General features: G+C 44.3%; 1 pseudogene; it reads left to right on the forward strand.

The window, feature by feature from the left end:
* Positions 1-12,749: 12,749 nt before the first annotated feature.
* On the forward strand, positions 12,750-12,867 carry LOC126485279 (5S ribosomal RNA; annotated as a pseudogene).
* The last annotated feature ends 1,173 nt before the right edge of the window (positions 12,868-14,040 follow it).

Genomic DNA, 14,040 nt, shown 5'->3' on the forward strand with positions numbered 1-14,040 from the left:
AATCCAGCCACACAGCTGGTCTGATATTCCGTAGGCTCTTACTTTGTTTATCAGGCGACAGTGCGGAACTGTATCGAACGCCTTCCGGAAGTCAAGGAAAATGGCATCTACCTGGGAGCCTGTATCTAATATTTTCTGGGTCTCATGAACCAATAAAGCGAGTTGGGTCTCACACGATCGCTGTTTCCGGAATCCATGTTGATTCCTACAGAGTAGATTCTGGGTTTCCAGTCCGTCCCCCGTTCGCTGCTTTTCTTGAAAAGTGGCAAGTGGTTGAATCCTACAAAAAATCAGCGATATTGTCATACTGATTCTAACTTTTGGAAACTGTGCTAAAAATCAAGTAATTAGGGATCATACCAAACATTTGCTAAAGGGTTGAAACTGATATTGAAGAACTCTGCTTTTCGTGTTAATTAGTCCGTTTTCAAGGGTTACAAACAGGTAAAGGCGTATTGTGTAGAAACAGGCAGTAGATCAGCTACTTTGTATTTTTATTATATACTGCAAACGAATTGTTCTTCTGTTTTTTTAATTTATTACTGTTACAAAAATTTTCTTCCTCTTTTATTATTTCATAGAAACGGCAGACAAATCTTTAATGTTTTAAAGCAAGTAAAGCATTGCATTTTATTGCTACGTTACTTCGTAAAATATTTCCAGACTAGGGCTGGTGCCTCTGTAATACGACGGCAGGGAGAAACAACCGTATAGACCAGATGGGCGCACGCGCTACACGCCGCATGTACACGCGTGCCTTAAGCCACGACACACGTCAACGGGGACATTATTGTCTCTAGCATTGCTGTACCAACTGCTTTGCCATGTGTTTGTTGCTCGTTGCTGTCGGCATTGTTATTAAAATAGCACTGTTTGCTTTTCCCGTATTCTCTAGTAACGTAATGTTTCTCATCAGTGAAAATTAGGAATAAAAATTACTTCTCTTTTTTTTAAAAAAATGTTTATTCAAAACGAAAAATTTTAGAGCTGCTGCTATGGCTAACGGATATTGCGGTTTTCTTACCCGGTTATTAGTAAAAAAGACACCTGTTGCAGCCGAGACCAAACAAGTACTGAAAAATGCCAGTTATTTAGAATCAAAACACCCGTTTTAACCACTTTGTTTTTGCTGTCCATACGCTGTGGTAGGCACCAATGTTTCGGAGCAAATCGTTAAGGGCATATTTTAGAACATGGGGCTCTGCAGGAGACGTCGGCTGTGTGTTTGCATGTTGATCGAACGACATTGTTAATTTACGGTTGCAGATGGCATGGAACGTGGGTCGATGACAATGTGTCACCCGGTCGGATGATTGAACTTTCTTGTCACAATGGGTCAATGACAGTGTCCGGATACGTCGTCATCGACGCGAACAATTGCTCGAAAAATACACTGTCCCACGGACATGGGCAGGTGGAGCCAGTATTATGCTATGGGAGACATTCTCTTAGGCTTCCATGGGACTTGCGGTGATAATCGTAGGCACCATGACAGCTGTCGATTGCGTGAACTACGGACAATCTCATGCTTGATGTCTTCCCCGACGGCGATAGCATATTCCAATGTCACAAGATCAGAATCGTATTAGAACAGGATGATAGTTAACTGATATTAATGTCTTGGCCACGAAATTCGTCTCGCCTGAACTGGATGGAACGCCTCCGGGGCGCTACAAGCAGTCAGTTCCGCGCTCTTAAACCACCGGCGTGTATCTCACGAGAACTTCGTGACGTGTGCATAGCGCCTGGTGCCTCATGCCTTCTGGAAACCTACCAAGGCCTTGTGGAACTTATGCTACGCAGAATCACAGCTGTACTGCGTTCCGAAGGTGGTTCAACACGCTATTAAGGTGGTGGTTATTATGTTTCGGTTCATCAGTCTAATACAAGCAATCTCAGAAGGAAATAAGGACAGTGTAGGCTGCAAAAATATCGTAGGCTTCTTTGATGCGTTTCGCCTTTTTGAGGCATCTTCAGATATTGTACAGGATCTGTCGGTAACGTAAGTAGTCGAAATTATGGTGTACACCACAAATATTTGTGTCAAGAGTGACTGCAAATCAGTACGTCAGTCTGGTGATTCGACCTGTTGTGCTGCCGTTCATGAGCAGCATTCCAGGGGATGTTTCCCAACAGGATAACGCTCGTTCATATTCCGCTGTTGTAACCCAACATGCTCTACAAAGTGTCGACATGTTGCCTTGGCCTGCTCGATCACCAGACCTGTCTGCAATCGAGCACATATGGAATATCACCGGATGACAGCTCCAGCGTCATCCACAAGCAGCATTAATCGTCCCTGTATTGACTGACCAAGTGCAACAGGGACGAAACTCGTCCCTCACACTGACATCCGGCATATGATGTACCAGCATTTCACATTTGTATCGGCATATATCGTCTGTGAGCTTGCCGTGTTATTCTACGTTTTTGTCGTGTTACAGTTTTTTTCCATCAGTATAGATATATAATTATTTCAAGTATTCTCTTTTAAGAGAGCGATTGAACTTGAGTAATTCTTTCTTCTTCTTCGTTCGTTCTTCCCAAACTCTCTTCACACGCTCGCTGTGATCTCTCTTGTGTTCTTCCGACCATTTATTTCCTGACATCTTGGGTTGTCGGGTGTTCTGCCGGATATCAGCGTCGTACTTGCACGATATTTCGGTCACGTAGCTCGAGACCTTCATCAGGTGCGACCTGAGACTGCTCCTCGAGTGGACCTGGTCCAGTATTTATGCCTATGGCCTTCCCCCTCCACCAACGGCTGCAGGCGCTTCCTCTGTGGTCCGCGCCCATTCCCTGTGACCTGCTGGAGCGTTGCTGCTCCGTTTTCCGTCCGCTGCGGTTCTAGGTGTTCCCTCTGCGGTCCGCGCCCACCAAATCCGCTCCTGGGGGCTTCATCTACGGTCTGGGGTACCAGGCGTTCCCCCTGCGGTCCGCGCCCGCTCACCTCGACCTGTTGGAGCGTTGCCGCTCCGTTTTTCGTCTGCTGCGGCTCTGGATGTTCCCTCTGCGGTCCGCGCCCACCACTCCCACTCCTGGGTGTTCCATCTTCGGTCTGGTGCTCCTGGAAGTCCGTCAGGGGCTCGTTTACCATCTCCATGTCTCTGGTTCTTCTGTTTGTGTAGTGTTGCAGCTGGCCCCGTTGCTCCTTTAACAATTCCAGAGCCGGATCCCAGGCTCTGCTTAGCTGGTACCCTGTGTCACGATTCATAAGATCGTCAGCCATTTTAATCTCAATCGATTCTCTTATAACACTGTCCCAAAATCTGGGTGTTTGTGCTAGAATCTTGGTATCCTCATACTTCATGGCATGATCTAGTTCTAGACAGTGTTCAGCAATGGCTGACTTAGTCACCTGTCTTAATCTAGTGTGCCTCTGATGTTCTTTGCACCTGATCTCCACCGTTCTTGTCGTCTGGCCAATGTAGGACATGCCACATTGACAAGGTATATTGTAAATCCTTGGTTTTCGTAACCCCAGGTCGTCTTTTCTCGGTGTGTTTTTGCTTAGATGTATGTTTCTTTATGATGTTCCTGAATTGTTCTCTATTGTTTATGTTGTCTTAGGTAATTTCCAGTTCCTTAATGTCCTCTTCTGTTACAGTGATCCACTTTTTTTGTTCTTGCTCGTGTTTGCTGTGTCAAAGATCTGTCTTGTGAGTCTGTTCTTGTTTATCCTGCTGATATGTCCATAAAAATTCACCCTTCTCTTTGTAAAGGCGTCCGTTCTCGTTTCTATCTCTTTGTAGATCTCTCTTGTTGGCCTCTTCATACAAATTCCTTCACGAAACACCGGTCCATATACTTTCCCCGGAATTTTTCTTTCTCGTTTTTCAATCTCTTTGATTTTGGTGTGACCATGAATCGCTGTAGTTCCTACAGCTTAGAGTGCTTCTGTTAGAACCATTGTGTTGTAATGCGTTAGTTTTGTATTGACAGGAGTTTTTATTGTAGAGATTCCAAATGAGCTTATATGCTTTCTGCAATTTGGAGTTTCTTTCTTGGTTCGCTGTGGAGTTAAGTCCTGATGGTTGGATTATCTCTCCTAGATATCTGATGTGCGCAACTTGTGCCACTTTCCCTGTACTGAGTTCTAATAGGGAGATTATCTGCAGCCTTGTTTTCCATGTACTGAGTGTTCTCGTAGGAGATTTGTAGGCCAGTTTTCTGTGAGATTTCGTGAAGCTTCTCCACTGAAAGTCGGGCTTCTTCTGTATTGTTGGTTAGAGTAGCAAGATTCTCTGCTCTTTTTTTATCCCGAGTTAAATTCCCTTTATTTCCTATTCCATGTCCTCACAATTTTTTCCATAGCCATGTTGAATAGAAGGGCGAGGGGGGGGGGGGGGGAGGCAGAAGCAACGAAAAAAGGATGACAAATTCAGAAGAACGCAAAATCCCCAAGACTGGCTATGTTTCACGAAAGCTCGAAATTTAGTGTGAACGTCAATGCGAGATGCTTTTAATAGTTTCCACAATGAAACATCGTCTCAAAATATGGTAGAAAACTCAAATAGATCCTAGTCGTATGTAAAGTACACCAATCACAAAAAACAGTCAATACCGTCACTGCGCGATAGCGATGGAAATGTTACCGATGATGATGGCACTAAAGCGGAGTCACTAAATACAGTTTTCCGTAATTCCTTCACGAAAGAAGATGAAGTAAATATTCCAGAATTCGAAACCAGGACAGCTGCTAGCATGAGTTATATAAAAGTAGATATCTTAGGTGTTGCGAAACAACTCAAATCACATAAGAAAGGCAAGTCTTCCGGTCCAGATGGTATACCAATCAGGTTCCTTTCAGAGTATGCAGACACAACAGCGCCTTTCTTAGCAATCATATACAACCGCTCACTTGACGAAAGGTCTGTTCCTAAAGACTGGAAAGCAGCACAGGTCACACCAATAATCAAGAAAGGAAATAGGAGTAACCCATTGAATTACAGACCCATATCACTGACCTCAGTTTGCAGTAGGATTTTGGAGCATATACTGTACTCGAACATTATGAATCACCTTGAAGAAAATGACTTACTGATACATAACCAACAAGGATTCAGAAAATATCGTTCTTGTGGAAGACAGCTAGATCTTTATTCCCATGAAGTAATGAGTGCTGTCGACAAGGGATCTCAGATCGATTCCATATTCCTAGATTTCCAGAAGGTTTTTGATACCGTTCCTCACAAGCGACTATTAATCAAATTGCCTGCATACGGAGTATCGTCTCAGTTGTGTGACTGGATTCGTGATTTCCTCTCAGTGAGATCACAGTTCGTAGTGATAGACGGTAAACCATCGAGAAGAACAGAGGTGATATCTGGCGCTCCGCAAGGTAGTGTCATAGGCGCTCTGCTGTTCCTGATTTACATAAATGATCTAGGTGATGATCTGAGCAGCCCCCTTAGATTGTTTGCAGATGAGACTGTAATTTGCCGTCTAGTAAAATCATCAGACGATCAATTCCAATTACAAAATGATCTAGAGAGAATTTCTGTATGGTGCGAAAAGTGTCATTGGCACTAAACAAAGAAAAGTGCGAGGTCATCCACATGGGTACTAAAAGAAATCCGATAAATTTTGGGTTTACGATAAATCGCACAAATCTAAGGGCTGTCAATTCGACTATATACCTAGGAATTACAATTACGAGCAACTTAAATTGGAAAGAGCACATAGATAATATTGTGGGGAAGGCGAAACAAAGATTGCGCTTTTTTGACAGAACAGTTAGAAGAAGCGACAAACCCACTAAAGAGACAGCCTACATTACACTTGTCCGTCCTCTGCTGGAATATTGCTGCGCGGTGCGGGATTCTTACCAGGTAGGATTGACGGAGGACATCGAAAAAGTCCAAAGAAGGGCAGCCCGTTTCGTGTTATCGCGCAATAGGGGTGAGAGTGTCACTGATATGATACGCGAGTTGGGGTGGCAGTCACTGAAACAAAGGCGGTTTTCTTTGCGGCGAGATCTATTCACGAAATTTCAATCCCCAACTTTCTCTTCCGAATGCGTAAATATTTTGTTGACACCCACCTACGTAGGAAGAAATGATCATCATAATAAAATAAGGGAAATCGGAGCTCGAACGGAAAGATTTAGGTGTTCCTTTTTCCCACGTGCCATTAGAGAGTGGAATGGTAGAGAAGTACAGGGTGTCCGAAAAGTCTTTCCCTGATTACATAAATAGATAACTCAGGCGAGAAGTAAGATACAAATATGAAACTGGTGTCTAATTGTTTACAAACTATCAAAGATTTTCCACACATCAGTAAACTTCCACATGAGCACCCTTGGTAGCACGTAGCGCATCTAGGCGATATTCAATTTCCGTCTACACATTAGCCAACATCACTGGAGGGAGCGATTCAACGACTGTGGTTATCCGTTGCAGCAGGGTTTCAAGATATGGTACACGTGTTCGGTAGAACTCGTCCTTGACATAACCCCATAAAAAGAAGTCTAATGGAGTTATGTCAGGAGAGTGTGGAGGCCAGACCGTTGGCCCATCACGACCAATCCATCGCCCAAGAAAGGTCATATCGAGATATGCACGGACGTCCAAACCCCAATGAGGTGGTGCACCGTCTTGCTGAAACAAGACATCGGGGTGATACTGAAGCAGCTGAGGAACAGCATACGAGTACAGTTGCAACAAGTCCAGATACACTGCAGATGTGATGGTAGCCTCAGCGAAGAAGAATGGTCCGATAATTCGATCGTGCAGTAGCGCGCACCAAACATTCACCTTTGGACTGCCTCTGGTGCACTCCATGACCTCGCCAGGGGGTTGTGAACCCCAAATGCGCACATTACGGCGATTCACTACTCCACTGACAAAAAAGGTCGCTTCGTCGGAAAAGGCAATTTGTCTGAGATAACCATCATCGTCTTCAATACGTGATAGCATTTCGACCGCAAAGTCATATCGAAGTGCACTGTCATTGGGCAACAAGGCCTGAACGATTTGCACTTTGTATGCACGAAACAATAAACGTGTGTGTAAAATGTCAAGGAGAGAGCTTTTTGGCATCTGTAATTCACGTGAGGCCCTGCGCATCAATTTCTTCAGACTTCGCAGAAAAGACTGCCTTACAGCTTCCACCCTGTCTGCTGAGGTTCTTGGTCGACCAGACCTCAGAAGGTCAGCAACCGATCCTGTGTTCTGGAACTTCTCATACCAGGCTTTAATGCTCTTGACATCAGGTGGATTCCTTCCTAATGTTGTCTGGAAGTGTCTCTGCACTGTGGTTGGTGATCGTGTCTCATGGTACCACAGGAAACACTGCGCCTTCTCCTGACTGGTTAACATGGCTTCTTGGGCACTGCACCACATCCACTACTCACGTAGCGCAAACTTAAAACAGAAAAAAACTTTGATAGTCGTAAACAATTCGACACAAGTTTCATATTTGTATCTTACTTCTACCCTGAGTTATCAATTTATGTAATCAGGGAAAGACTTTTCGGACACCCTGTAATATGAAAATTGTTCGATGACCCCCTGCCAGGCACTCAGTGTGAATTGCAGAGTAACCGTGTGGGTGTAGTTGTAGATGTAGATATACACCTAATTTTGACAGTCGAGCTACATCAGCATGATCGCAAAGCAGGCCGCGTGAGTAATGAAGGATTTTGTCGCTACGGAGGCTCCGCGACTTCGTGGCAGCGCTGGCTGCGAGCCGCAGTCGCGGCAGTGTTTGTACATCGATCTGGAGCCGGATGAGAGCGGTCGGCGGGTGGCTGGGGGAGGGGGTGCAGCCCAGGGGGTGGCCGGTGGGAGGGGAGGGGTGCAGGTGGCCCGCGGCCGCGGGTCGCCCCCAGCTGCTGCCGGCGCAGCTGCCGCCCGGCCCAGGAGCCGCGCGGCGGGCCTCAGCTGCCCCACGCCGCGTCCACGCAGGGTGTGAAAAAACATGGCCACCGTCAACGGCGCTGCGCTGCCACTTGTGTCGGACAAATACGAGGAATTTCGGGCAGAAACGGGCGTACGTTAAAGAGGTGACGGAGTCGAGGATTCTGGCCGGGAAAAGTTGTTTGTAAGAGAACGTAGTTCCTCGCGGGGACATTCGTGGTCAAAAGTTTCTCATATATACTGGAATCCGCAAGATCCCTTGTCCAGCGACAGTTGGATTTTCAGGAAGGAAGCAAGTAATCAGCCTTGAACAATCTGAATTTTATTGCAGGCCGATTTTAACTACAGAATAGTTACATGTCCAGAATGAAATTTTCACTCTGCAGCGGAGTGTGCACTGATATGAAACTTCCTTGCAGATTAAAACTGTGTGCCGGACCGAGTCTCGAACTCGGGACCTTTGCCTTTCGCGGACAACTGCTCTACCAACTTTCTTTTTTTGCCAGTCACAAATTTAAAGGAACAGGAATGTTTTTTTTTATTATTTATTTATTTTCAATAAAGATCACTCTGTTAAAAGGACCATGTAGATCATTTCATGGTATAGTATGTGCATTGCATATTGAGCGGTGAGAGAAGCGTAAGGTTCATTATCAGCTGTCAAATGTTGCACACCGACTGCACCCGGCACATCACAGCTGCGTGGTGGGTCCAGGAAGACTGCTGGAAGATAGTTGGCAAAGGTTTTCCGATAGTGTGACCATCTACGAACCTCATTGTGGGCTTGCTGCAAGAAATACCAAAAGTCAAGTCACGACTTGGCAGCATCCCCATAGAGGTACGCGATCGCCCAACCTTTGACCCAGATGATCGACTGTGATTTAGTCGCCGGAAAGTAGTCACTCTCTGGATGTAGGAAGGAAGCAGGTGTAATATGTTGCGGGGTCACACGGAGGTAGTAAGCTACCATATGTCTTCCCAGGAGCCAGACGTCCTCCACAGCGATGCAAACCAACTGAGCTACCCAAACACGACTCACGACCCGTCCTCACAGCTTTAATTCCGCCAGTACCTCGTCTCCTACCTTCCAAACTTCGCAGAAGCTCTCCTGCATACCTTGCAGAACTAGCACTCTCGGAAGAAAGGATATTGCGGAGACATGGCTTAGCCACAGCCTAGGGGATGTTTCCAGAATGAAATTTCCTGGCTAAGCCATGTCTCCGCAACATCCTTTCTTTCGGGAGTGCTAATTTTGCAAGGTATGCAGGAGAGCTTCTGAGAAGTTTGGAAGGTAGGAGACGAGGTACTGGCGGAATTTAAGCTGTGAGGACGGGTCGTGAGTCGTGCTTGGGTAGCTCAGTTGGTAGAGCACTTGCCCGCGAAAGGCAAAGGTTCCGAGTTCGAGTCTCGTTCCGGCACACAGTTTTAATCTGCCAGGAAGTTTCAGTTATCATATGTGTAAAAACAGTACAAAGGACAAATAATCAGTAAAGTAACTGTAATAGCCTGCAAACTCGTCTAATATAGGGTGCCTACGAAGCTGTTTCCTCGGGAAGCTAGACAATAATTCAAGCAAATCGTATTAATTGAGTTTATTACAGTAAATTAAATTGACAGTTCTTAACTTTGCGTATTCACAAAGAGGTGTCGCAAGCAAATAGCGAAATGCAAATAATCAATGTCCTTCGATATATACAAGTTCAATGCAAGCAAAACGCAACAGTTCATAAGTCAGTGCTATAGCCTTTGTATGATCGCTCGTCTTCCACTCTGCGACTAGGTGCAGCGGCGCTTAAAATTCTCTTGGGCTAGATGCCGCTCCTGTCTTGGTGTCGTCCTTGTCAGCGTACTACTGGCTGGCGTCGTCTTCCGTTATTCAGCGTCGTGCCGGCGCTTGTCGTCACGCCGAAACAGTAACAATGCTTCGCTACGGTCGCAGGTTCTAATCCTGCCTCTGGCATGGATGTGTGTGGTGGCCTTATGTTAGTTAGGTTTAAGTAGTTCTAAGTTCTAGGAGACTGATGACCTCAGAAGTTAAGTCCCATAGTGCTCAGAGCCATTTGAACCATTTGAGTAGCAATGCTTACAAACAGTGTCACACAGCCATACATTGTAAGCATTGTTACTTTACTGAGTCTTTGACTTGGTACTGTTTTAACACTGATGATGACTATTCTTTAGTTCAAACAGATCTGCAAATAAAATTCAGACTCTTCATGGCTGATCGCTTTCTGAAAAATTTCTCAGTTATCTAACCACGTCAGATTGTGTTGCATATTTTAGTTTCAACGACTTCCTCTATCGTCAACTGCAGGAGATTATATTATATTACTAACAGCCATACTGGAGACTTTACAGTTACGAAACTACCGATAGTTCGTAGATCATATGAATATTATGCACACTAACATGAATTTCACCTGCGGGATGGACAGAGAAGAAAAATTATAATTTTTAGACGTTTTACGGAACGAAAATCAGATATCCTGCTTCGTCACTTTGTTCTACCGCAAACCATCTCAGACTGACTTGCATCTCCGTGTGCAACGCTTTCGTCAGCAAACCCAAAAGAGAGCAGTTTTAATAAGGCTAATACTTAGAGGTAAGACTGCGAAAAAGACCTCCCGGATTCCGAGATCAGGTATTGAAAAAGGCGTTGCGGAAGAAACGCTATAGTGGACGAGATATTAAGAAAAGCATTTCTAAGAAACGGAAACGTGGACATAATACCCGAGGGTCATCATCTTACAGCTCTCCTTACTTTCTTCGGGGCTACATCAAATAAAATACACCTAACTTTAAAATGAGATCGGCCGCAGCCAAAATTCTGCCTGTTGAATAAAAAGTCTTCCGCTCAGGCGATCTGCACACTGGAGAAATAACATATTTACTGTTCGCAATAAACAATTTTTTTCTTAAATTTAAAAACAGTTTTGGAAATAAGTGATCATAGCCACACAAGGATTCTAAGGATAGCATATTGACATTATCTTTTTAATCATTTTTGCAAACAGGAAAAGTAGTTATAGCTAAATACTATTGTTCAAGGCCAAAGCAATAAATATAAGTAACTCGCTGTAAAGCGGTAGTTCGGACCCACTCATTTTAACTTGGACTGCCGCTTTACAGCGAGTTACTTATTTTTATTGCTTCGGCTTTGAGCAATAGAACTTAGCTATACTGTTTTTGCTGCATGCTACAGTGCCTTGAAAGATAATGTAAGTAATAATAGTCCTTAAGTGACTATGATCGCTTTTCAGAAATGTGTTTACATTTTTTTCTTTTAAAAAGATGGTTATTTCGAAGACTAAATATGTTATCCCTTCAGTGTACAGAGCACCTGATAATGCATTTTGAGAATGCGAAACTGGTCGTGACGTCCCAATAAAAGACTCTAATAGTCTGAGTGGAAGACTGTTTATTCAACAAGTCAAGTAAAATAGAGCCCTGGGCAAACAACATATTCGATCAGTTTTTCAGCCACTCAAGAAAAATGGAGGGAGGCTACGACCAATAGAAGAAATCCTTGGTCAGAGTGTTCCCAGAATTTGTTAAATTTCTTGTGAATGCAGTAGCAGTTTCAACCGTCAGTCTGCATGCACGCTTTCAGAACTGGCGATAACGCCACTTTCAATATCACGAATTTGACAGATCTGCTGTTAGCGAAAGTAGCTCCACAAACAACGATTATATTCGATGGAGGGAAAATCTTACCACCTGCGCGTACTTACAGGGATTCTGTCATCAAAGAAGCCACTCATATCAGAATGTGCAACAACAGCCTTAATCGGGAGAGCAACGGTACCCTTACAAGTGCGTGGAAACAGGCATTCGGTGTTGAAATACTACGGAGAAACAAGCTGCGTTACCTAACGTCTAACGGAATCAGCATCGCTACTAATGTTGACCCATCAAGAACATCGACATAATCTCTGGTGGCACAAGGAAGTTCCGTGACTTTGTGACGTCTCCGTGTCGTATTCCGACCTACATATGAAAGTACCAGACGCTCTGTTAGTACAAAAGTTAATTTCTGAGTATGGCGACAAAGAAATCTGACACTGAAAGAAAACCCATTTGAAACTTTATTGATTGGCGACTCCATAGTGTCCTGTGCACTACGACCAGATAATGGGTATACTTGGAAGAAGAGACAGCATTGGTCGTATATTTTTGTTTATTATCGCAAAATCGGTTTACGGTCATTTAGTGACCATCTTCAGCGCTGTAATATATAACTTAAATTAGTAAGCACTGGTGTCAATAAGCTTACGGCGATCACATACCATCTTCAGCGCTGTAATATATAACTTAAATTAGTAAGCACTGGTGTCACATAGATGTGATCGCCGTAAGCTTATTGACACCAGTGCTTACTAATTTAAGTTATATATTACAGCGCTGAAGATGGTCACTAAGTGACCGAAAATCGATTTTGCGATAATATACAAAAATATACGACCAATGCTGTCTCTTCTTCCAAGTATACTATTTGAAACTAATTGTAGAGCAGCAAAAATAACAAGCTTTAGCAGCTTGTCATGTTTTTTTTGACAGCAAAATGTCTTTTACGAAAGGTTTGTAACACGATCTTCAAGATTTTTCAAAACCGAGAAACATTTATCCAAAAGTTATTTTTGTTAAGTCTTCAGGTGGAAGGTTCGTTTGACCAGTTCTCCGCAGTCTTTGGACAGTTTTGTATATTCCTTTTGTATGCACGGTTTCTCGTGCGCCCTTAACGTTCGTATTAAGCTACACTCCTGACAAACAATTCCAGAAAAGTCTTTCGTAACAGTTAATTTTAACATTAACCGAATTTTCCGTCGGTGTTTGCCAGAACATGAAAAGGAAAATGTTTTTTCTTTTTAGTATTAGTTAATTTTGTATTCGGCCAACGGCCTTGCCGCAATGGTAACACCGGTTCCCGTCAGATCACCGAAGTTAAGCGCTGTTGGGCTGGGCTAGCACTTGGATGGGTGACCATCCGGTCTGCCGAGCGCTGTTGGCAAGCGGGGTGCACTCAGCTCTTGTGAGGCAAACTGAGGAGCTACTTGATTGAGAAGTAGCGTCTCCGGTCTCGGAAACTGACATACGGCCGGGAGAGTGGTGTGCTCACCACATGCCCCTCCATATTCGCATCCAGTGACGCCTGTGATCTGAGGATGACACGGCGGCCGGTCGATGCCGTTGGGCCTTCATGGCCTGTTCGGGAGGCCTTGGTTTAGTTTTTAATTTTGTATTCAAAATTCACGTGGTTCACTTTTTCAGATAAGACTTTCTTTCAACTGCCTTTCGTAACTTCTTCACTTCTATCGTCGTCATTACTTCGCTGTCTACACAGGAACGCTAGTGTGTAACTTCCAGAGTCTGATTTACTAATCTAATTCCCACAGCATCATCGGACTTATTTAGACCACACTTCATTGCCGTTGTTTTACTTTTATTTATACCCGTTTTATAACCTCTTTTCAAGGCACCACCAACTTCGTTCAAGTAATCTTCCAAGAAAACGCACAATACCTACCCCCACGAACCGTGGACCATGCCGTTGGTGGGGAGGCTTGCGTGCCTCAGCGATACAGATGGCCGTACCGTAGGTGCAACCACAACGGAGGGGTATCTGTTGAGAGGCCAGACAAACGTGTGGTTCCTGAAGAGGGACAGCAGCCTTTTCAGTAGTTGCAGGGGCAACAGTCTGGATGATTGACTGATCTGGCCTTGTAACACTAACCAAAACTGCCTTGCTGTTGTGGTACTGCGAACGGCTGAAAGCAAGGGGAAACTACAGCCGTAATTTTTCCGGAGGGCATGCAGCTTTACTGTATGGTTAAATGATGATGGCGTCCTCTTGGGTAAAATATTCCGGAGGTAAAATAGTCCCCCAATCGGATCTCCGAGCGGGGACTACTCAAGACGACGTCAATATCAGGAGAAAGAAAACTGGCGTTCTACGGATCGGAGCGTGGAATGTCAGATCCCTTAATCGGGCAGGTAGGTTAGAAAATTTAAAAAGCGAAATGGATAGGTTGAAGTTAGATATAGTGGGAATTAGTGAAGTTTGGTCACAGGAGGAACAAGACTTTTGGTCAGGTGAATACAGGGTTATAAATACAAAATCAAATAGGGGTAATGCAGGAGTAGGTTTAATAATGAATAAAAAAATTGGAATGCGGGTAAGCTA

The sequence above is a fragment of the Schistocerca serialis genome, chromosome 6 (genome assembly GCF_023864345.2).
Source record: "Schistocerca serialis cubense isolate TAMUIC-IGC-003099 chromosome 6, iqSchSeri2.2, whole genome shotgun sequence".
Lineage (NCBI taxonomy): Eukaryota > Metazoa > Arthropoda > Insecta > Orthoptera > Acrididae > Schistocerca > Schistocerca serialis.